The sequence below is a fragment of the Sceloporus undulatus genome, chromosome 4 (genome assembly GCF_019175285.1).
Source record: "Sceloporus undulatus isolate JIND9_A2432 ecotype Alabama chromosome 4, SceUnd_v1.1, whole genome shotgun sequence".
Taxonomy (NCBI): Eukaryota; Metazoa; Chordata; class Lepidosauria; order Squamata; family Phrynosomatidae; genus Sceloporus; species Sceloporus undulatus.
The window spans coordinates 222425883-222435588 of record NC_056525.1 but is presented as its reverse complement, the minus strand read 5'-3'; positions in this window follow the sequence as shown (position 1 = coordinate 222435588).

The window sequence follows — 9706 nt, the reverse complement described above, 5'->3', positions numbered from 1 at the left end:
CAGCATTCTTGTTAAATAGTTTGGATATCTTGCCTTCTGGAATGCTGTTTAACCCAGAGGTTTGGGTGTTCACAAGAATCATTACAAAATATGCACTAAAAGATTCTGTACTAGACAAAAATTGTTCTAATATAATTCTGTGTGGGTTGAAAGTGGCCCTAGCTTCTTTCATTCCAGTTCTGCTTTACACTGTACCTTTTCTCTGCTAGGGCAATGGTACGTCTGCAAAATTAGAATGAAAGTATGCATTGCTGTGCAGTGGTTTATAGAATAACAATATAATTAGCTTAATACAAGCTATTAATGGAGTGGGCTTAGATATAATGATGTGATATTGTTGGAACATGGACCAGGATATGACCTTAATTTTTAAAAAAAAAAAAAAACACCCTGCAACTTCAATTTGCAAATTTTAATATTTCTTGAAATATCTGGTTTCTGTTTCTGGAATGTGGATGGATCCAAACTTTGAAAGAGTAGATCCATTAGAACCAATAGAACTCAAGTTCATTAGGATGTCTATTACTTTAGTATATCTACTCTAAATGTGACTTGAGTTTATAGGAAGATCTAACAAACCTATGAAACCTTAATAGTAACCTTTCTCTTTGCACCAGTATGAACAAAAGAGTAGTTCTTCTAGATGATATTAATCTTTTCTGTATAGTAGCCAGCCATTTCTGTGCCAAAAGCACTTAAAGAGCATATTAAGACAACTGGTCCCCGCAATTTACTTGTAAGTCCCTGTTATTCAGAGATGCTGTGCCTCTGTCCACAAAGGCAAGTGTTGATAGATTTTTAATAAATACTCTTCAGCTGTTTCACAAGAGTTGCTGCATGAAAGAAGGAAATGTGTGGATGTCCCTCAAGCCTGGTTATACTGGGAGTTGCTATTCATTACTGCGGGTAGAAAGCACACAGTTGGGAATGACTGGATGATAGTATCTAGTGCCCAGATTGCCAGCAATTAAAATTAGGTATTAACAATGTCATGAAAAAGCCCTCTGCTTCTCATGCTACTGTAAAAATAGCATTTAGTGTCCCATAAGACTGAACAGTGTGTAGATAATGCATGATACAAGCAACTGTTGTGGTAAGTTCCTCATTAATATCTGGTGACTATCCAATGCACCCCTATTTATGGTATGTCTACCATATACTACAGACCCAAGTTAGTGCTCCATTCCCAGGTAATAAGGTTTTGCTGGCTGACAAAAACTAATCATAGCATGAAGATTTAGTGGTACTGTACTCTATGCATGCTAAAACCTGTTGTGCTGTGAAATTCTATAAACATTTTAAAATATTAGAAATATTTATACTACTTCACATGGCACGAATCCTGAAGCATGTTGACAACACCATCATAAGGCAATAAAAACAACATTCATGAGCGCTCAGAACAGCCCATTGCTAGAGGAAAGCTAAAAGAAAACACAAGTTTTTAATAAACATTTTTAAACATTCTAGCACTGATGGCTGATACTATCACAGAGGGAATAATTCCTAGGGTTGGGTGCCACAACAGAGGAGGGCTGTCTATGTGATGATGCTAAAGAGAAATGTATAAATGTAGACAACAGCTTCCAACTTCAAGATTGTAGTGACCTGGGAAGTTGGTATAGAGAGCAATGTTTTTGAGGTAACTCAAGCTCCACTTTGGAATGGGAATTATGTGGCCCATGTGCAACCTCTAAACAGCCCTAGGCAGCACATCCAGTGGAGAGGAATTATGGAAGTTGCAGTCAGACAACATCAGGAGTGCTGCAGAATTCCCATCCTGTTCGATATGACTTTGAATGCTAATACCAGTATCTTAAGTCTGGATTGATAGTTTATGGAGATTCTTTAGCACAGGTGCAATATTTGTGGGCTTAGTTATTCTCCATAGTAACCTAGCCACTCTACACTAGCAGTAGCTTAAACCAGCCTTTAGCATAGAATGTATTATACTAATCCAGGTGTTGGACTGCTATTCCCAGAAACCCTGGCCAGCATAACACCTGATAAGGAATGCTGGGAGTTACAGCCCAGCTACAGCTGCAGGATTACATGATTCCCTGAAATAATCCAGTGATGAGGTTATCAGTGTGTTGATTGCAGTAGCCAGGCTGTCCTTGTTCAAGAGCAGACCCAGTTTGTATCCCAGCCTAAACTGGCAGTAGTTGCACCTAGTCACTGTAGTTACTTAGACCAATGACCTACTACAGGAAGCTCACCCAAACTGATTTAAATACAATTACTACTCCTACTTTCAGCTCACATTAATGGCAGAGCACCAATTGCTCTGTCACCGGATAACCTTAAACAGTAATTTCTCAAAAGGGTCTGTACACAACTAGACAACATTATTTCGACTGCCACCTTACCCTAGGGGGTCATGAATATATCTGGCTTGTTGAAGTATGTTTCACTAGACCAGAACATCTCAAGCTGTTTTCTCCCCCTCATTGTCCCATGGGATCTGTACCATGTTTATGTTCATTGGCTACATTTTTTTTTTTCATTCTTTCCTGGTAACCTTCCAGGGACCGAGACCACTTTGGACCACCACTTTGAATAGCACTACTGCTGAGCTGTGAGTGATCATATATTCAGTTTCTCCTTTGAGCAATTAGGCCAAATATCTTAGGCAGAGCTGGAAACTTTTTGGACTGCCACTTCTAGAATCCCTCAGCCAGCCAGCCAGCCACGGTGGATGGATTATTCTGAGAGCTAGAGCCCCCCAAAAAACAAACAAAACAAAAAACAACCCCACACCTGTTTCAACCTCTGGTCTTGGGCCAGATATGAGTACTCCCATCCCAAACACTGCAGGAGTCCTTGAATTCATCTTTGACCATTTTTCTCAATACCTAGAAGAATCACAGCAAGCAGCAACAACCTGGACTTTTTCTGGAATGATCAGCTTGAAATCACAGCACCAAAGAAGCTCCAAGAAAGTGAGTATTTTATATACTATAGCAAACCATTTGACTGCATAGATCACAAAAAGTTATGAATGGATCTTAAAGACATGGGAGTGCCACTACATCTGATAGTCCTGATGAGAAATCTGTACTTAGCACAAGAGGCTACTGTTAGGACCGAATATGGAGAAACAGAATGATTGCCAATTGGGAAAGGGGTAAGGCAAGGTTGCAGTCTATCCCCCTCCATATTTAACTTGTATGCAGAAAATATCATCTCAAGGGCAGGTGGAGTTTGTTATAATTAAAAGTAGTTTTTAAAATTTAAAAAAAGGAGTGACTATAGAAGGAAGAACCATCAGCACTCGATAAGATATGTGGATGACACCATACTTACTAGTGGAAAACATCACAGACTTGGAACAATTACTAAGAAAGATCAGAGAAGAAAGTGCAAAATTTGGCTTACTGCTAAACCTGAAAAAAATAATGACCACAGAGGATCAACATAAATTCAATCTACACGATGAGGAAATCAAAGTAGTTGAAGAGTTCCCATATCTTGGATCAAACATTGAAAAGAATGGAGACTTCAGTCAAGAAATCAGAAGAAGACTGGGAATGGGTAGCCAGCTCTGAAAGAAGTAGACAAGTTGCCGAACAGTAAATATAGAGAACTGAGCATTAAGTTAGAATTGTCCAAGTCATTGTATTTCCCATCACCATATACGGATGTGAAAGCTGAACAGTGAAGACAGTGGATAAGCCAACCTTTGGCCTCTTGCGTGAGGGCGTGGGGCCTTTGGCCTATCAGGAGGAGGCGGGCAAGCGGTGGGCAAGGGGGGCAATTGTCTATGGAAGCCTGAGAAACATGCATTTATATTAACATTTTTTAAAAAATCAGCAATTTTTCACGTGTCCTCCATTTTTAGGAAAGCGTCCTCCATTTGAAAATTTTGCCCTACATTTGTCCTGGTTTATTTATTTATTTAATTTTGATTATTTAATTATTTGTTTTTTGGCTTCGGCCCCCAAGTTGTCTGAGGGACAGCAACCCAGCCCCCGGCTCAAAAAGGTTGCCTACCCCTGGGATAAGATAAACTAATTTGAGATGTGAGGCTGAAGAAGAATGCTGAGGATACCGTGGACAGCCAAAAAGACAAGCAAATGGGTCTTGGAACATATCAAGCTTGAAATCTCCCTGGAAGCCAAGATGATCAAACCGAGATTGTTGCAATTTGGCCACGTCATGACAAAGTATGACTCATTAGAAAATACAAGAATGCTAGGAAAGGTAGAAGGTGGTAGAAAGAGAGGAAGATGGCATGCCAGATGGATAGGAGTTTCTCAGGGAGACCACAGGCCTGAATTTGCAAGACCTGAGCAGAGCAATGGAGGACATGGGAGTTTAGATATCTCATATACAGGATTGCTGTGAGTCAAGCATCAACTCAGGTGCAGTTAACGACAACAAATTGGCCTCATGCCACAAAATAATAAAATATATGATCAGTAATGCAATTATAAGACCTGTGGGCATTTGTTCATTAAAACTAAAAACCTATTTGTTAAAATAACAATTTAGAGTAGGAAGAAGTCTCTTGCCCCAGTCTCCAAGGCCTCACTTCTCTAGCTTTTTAGCAATCAGTGAAAAGATATAAAAGGAGATTTTCTTTCATACCATCTCACTGGGCATGCAAAAGTCAAGACTACAGGAGGTCAAGGGGGTGAAGCCAATATGTGCAGCTACATTTTCCCTCCATGTGTTCTCTGAATCTGAGCAGGCCAGGCTGAGAACATCGAATATCCAGGTAGAACTATATCCCCATCTGAAAACATTAAAAAAAAATCCTTCCTTTTCCTTAACTTGTTTTTCTTTGTTGGCCAGCTATACAGTCATCTGCACCACATTATGAACTTCCTGCATAGTGTGAATTAGAGTCAAGATACTAATACCTAACATATGAGAAAGATAGTGTAAATCAATGTCATATGCTACCTTTTTCATTCTCTTCTTTGTAATAATTCAGAGCCTTGATATTAGGAAGGAACCTTTCACTAACACCTTTTGAGCAACCCCTGGTGCAAGCATAAATGGCATGCTTTTATGGATTTTGAAAAGATGGAGGTAGGCTTTCCTTGCCACCTACCTGATTTTATGAAACAGAATACACAAACACAGTGCCTGGGGGAGCAAGAAAGGAAAAAGAGTAATAGAAAAGCTGCAGTCACAAAAAATAACAAACACCCAAAATATAATCAACAGCCAAAGCAGCAGAAAAATGGGCATGTAGTGTCACAGTGTCTTTTCTTCCTATAAGGAAGGGATTATATGAATGAGAGAAAAGGTGCCAGGCTTTTTAAAACAGAGAGAGAGAGAGACTGACCGACCGGCCGACCCTACATGCGGGTTGCATAGTGTAATTCTTTGCATGCTGATTGTACTACATCATTCTTGTGTTGGGTGGCAATGTTGCACAACTGAGCATGCAGCTCAGTACACAAGAGAATGCAGAATCAAAGGCACACCCAAATGCACAAGTGAATATGCAACCAAATGTACCAGTTTCAGTGGGGGTAGAGAGATAAGCATCAGCTGAGAATGCACATCTGCCTCTGCAATAGCACAGTGTATGCTGCTCCACTACTATGCCCTTAAACTGCAAATACATGTTGTACTTACATCAGACAAAAATATCCAACCAGTTATGCATGCATAAGAGACTAAGAGGATTCTGTCCAGAAAGGCCAGAAAAAGAGACCTTTGAGATTAAATAAAAGAAGTTGGTTGCATGAGCTTTCATAGACTTGTGCCTACTTCCTCATGCTGAACCAACTTCTTTCTTTCAGTGAATCTCAAAGGTGCTACAGGATCCCTTTGCATACTGATTTTCCAACTAACATAGCTATATCTTTGAATTCAATTTGTGCCTATATCTGTATAATAAGTACATCTCTTTTTTCTTTTTTCTGAAATTTTTTATGTTGTGAATTGGATGTTTGCATTAAAATTAATTAATAAATAATTACACACACAGACACACTTTATATCAAAATGGTCATGGGGACAACTTAATATTGTGAGCAATGGGGCTGCACTGGGCATGGAAGAAACTGCCCAGAATTAGGAATCTGCATAAAAAGCGTATGTTCCTCCTAGTGTTCAGTGTAACGTTTATATTTACATTTATTTCTATATCCCACCTTTTTCCCAACTGGGGAATCAAGGTGACTTACAAAGTTAGAACAGATATCTTCAAAATAATTACATTGTACAAAAGTTAAAAAATATAATTAAACTATCAATAAAATTAAAAGCAGTTAAAAACAGATCATTAAAAAGAAGCACAACGAATAAAACAACCCTTTTCTCCCATGGTGGGGGTCACGAAAAATGGTCCCCACCCCTTCTGTGATTATCCACTCCTGATCTAGTGAGACAATTGCTTTTCGTTGCTCTTTCTGTCTGAAATGTGGTTTCACGTTTGAGCTTTATAAAAATGAAACACCATTCAGGCTGTGCCATTTTCAGAGATGGAATAAAGTCTCCTGCAGTAATAGGTAGGGAGCCTAAATTTAATGGTACAAACTGTAGATATGAAAGTACATTTTGATCCACAGTTCAAAAGCCAAATCTGGTTTCCCAACAGCATCTCCTGTCTATTTGTAGGGAAAGTGATCATAAACCCTCCTCATGCCATTGTTCTGCTGAATCCTCACAAGCTGTGAATAATTAATCATGACCTTGGAGGAGGTAGAATTTATTTTTCTTAAAATCAACGGCCTGCTGACTAAAAAGAAAATGGCTCCTAAGAGCCATCTTCCTTGGTTGCACCCAAGGCTTTGTTTTTGAAAGGTTCTCACCAGGTGCTTTGAGAGCTCACTATAAACGTTATCAGACAAGGGAAATTGAAAGTATAATCCAATGGCAATCCGACTGTAATCATGGGGTTTAACATTATAATAATAATAATAATAATATTTATTTCTATACCGCTTTTCCTGGGAGATCAGAGCGGTTTCCAAGTTCAAAGGGAATATACATTTTAAACATGTTACAATATAATATACAGTCAAGAATTCTGTCTCTTGAGGCCAGCCTGCTCTCTCCCTCACAGGCCCAAGGATGACAGTTACGGAGGGAGGGCACTGTCTCTTCAGGCCGGCCTGCTCTCTCCCTCACAGGCCCAAGGATGACAGTGATTATTGCGTGATAGACTACCACACGCAATTTCGGGCAATGGGAAGTCAGTTTGAACGCAATCATGGGGTTTCACGTTATTGCATGAGAGGTAATCACACACAATTTCAGGCAATGGCAAGCTATTTTCGGGCAATGAGAAGTCAGTTTGAATACAATTTGAATTCACGTAAATTCGCTGAACTAGCGAATTCACATGAATGCGTTCTGGCCCCACTTTCTTTTCATTCAAAATTAAGAGAAATTCTTCCCATGTGATAAACTCTTATGAGATCATAAAAGCAACACCTCTTCCATATTATTTCCTCCCAGCATCTGGTACGGCTCTGAACATGGGTGTTCTGTTTAGTTAACAGCTGCTTTTAGATTTCTCTAAATCTGTCTATCTCTTTATCCCAAAAGCCACTAGACACAGTGCTCATCGCTATTTGTTGTTGCTGTGTGTCTTCAAGTTGTTTCCGAACCTATCACAGGGTTTTCTTGGCAAGTTTCTTCAGAGGGGGGTTGCAATTGCCATCCCCTGAGGCTGAGAAAGTGTGACTTGCCCAGAGACACCTAGTGGGTTTCATGATTGAGCAGGGATGTGAACCCTGTTCTCCAGAGCTCAGACCACTACACTACGCCGGCTCTGTGCTCATCACTATAATGAGTGGCAATTAATTTCTATTAAATTATATATTTTATGAAGAAAAATTTATACTCACGCACATATACATATTTGAAGGACATCTGAAGGACACATATACATTTGAAGCACATTTGAAGGATCATGGGCGCTACCAGTCAAAATTCTATTTTATTCAAATCAGAAGCGAAATCACCAACATCTAGCCGAGCAAAGCCAAGTGAATTTCCTAGTACTAAAGAAATGAAACTTAGGGTGGTTACAGACTGCCAAAAAGCGGCGGTCTGCTGCCGCCACCAGTTGCAGCATCCAGGAACCGCAGCAGCCAAACGGCGCGGTTCCCGGATGCTGCAAAGAAGGAGCGCAAAAATCGCGCTCCTTCCTGCGCCCCAGAAGAGATGCCGCAAGTGCCAAAGCGCGCACTTGCGGCGTCATTTCTGGGGCATGATGTGTGGACGCAGCACGTCCGCTATGTCAAGATGGCGACAGCCGTGTGGAACGGCCGCCGCCATTTCATACGGACTCAGTCCGTACTAGGGTTAGGGGCGTCTGGAAGAGACGCTCCTTTCTAGCCTTAGTACGGACTGAGTCCGTGCTAGGGTGCCCGTTTGTAACGGGCCTTAGTTATCCAGGTATAGTCAAAATAACACCACACATGCACACACAAGATGTGGTTTTGGTATCACTGGCTGTGGAGTGGAGACCCCCAAAGTTTGTAGAAGTTACAAAAATCTCTAAGGGAAAAAAACAGTGCAGTAATGAATGATGACTAAGCATGCTGATGAACTGTTCTCAGTAGAGACAGAAAACGGGAAAGAGGAGAACAGAATGGAGCATAGTTTTTTGTGGGTTTTTCGGGTGCCATCTGCAAAATCCTTCGACTTCAAAATGGGGCATCCTTGCAGAGGCTGAGGCTGGCTGGAAGCTGAAAAAGGAACAATCCATGTTGCAACATTTTGTTGCAAGTCCCTGCTTGTCAAAAAAATAAGATTCCAGTTTGGAAAATAAAGAGAAAAAATGTAAATTCCAAAGGACAGGCCTTGATTTTGCCATTTGTATGAGGGACTCCATTTGTATGGGGGCCGTTTTACTATGCTATGGAAGGGATGCAGTGGGAGTTGAAGCCCTTGAGTTCCTGCAGTTGCCCACCAAAGAACTAACCACATTAGTGTGTAGTAGTAAAACAACAAGGAATCATTTCACCCTTTTAAGGTTCACCCGCACTTAGCATGAACCTTTGTGGTCTATGGCCCACATCTTTTAGTCTTCAGGGCACCCCATGACTCTTTATGGGTCAGTGAAACAGACTGAGCAGCACCTTTGGCAGCCTCAAGAGCATTTGGGTGAAGTGCAAGGCAGGATCATTGGTTTGCTGGTTTGCTCTTGAAAATGCAGCCCTTCCCCTTTACACTTGCAAGAACTTGCCAGGGCTAATGAACTAATTGCAACTAAATGATTCATGCAAGACAATTACAGTTTTGGAGCTTACTCCTCCGTGATTCATGAAGCCACACCTTTCGATGAGGCTGCAAAAGTTGCCTGGCAGGTTTCAGCCACCTCCACTGCCGCCTCAAACCTCCCTCCTCCACTACTGATGGTGTATGGTGCATTATTTTATTTTATTTTATTGTTAAAAGCCTACACTGGTATTTACCACAGACGCTCACACACACACATCACACAACAGGATGCTGACAGGCAGCACAACAGCTGGCGGCTTCCTGTGCCTGCTATGACACACACGTTGCCATAACGGCAGCGGCATTGCAGAGCAAGCTTGTGAACACACGCCCAGTTTGATTGTTTAATTAAGGCTTCAAAAGAAAACTGCTCAAAATAGTCGTTTGCATGGTGCCGATTCTTTATCTTGGAAGAGATAACATTAAAATGGGCTCGCCTTTCCCATGCCACCATTGGGGATCTGAGGAGCCACCTCAGCCAAAACACCTGATTGGAATCTCACACGTTGTG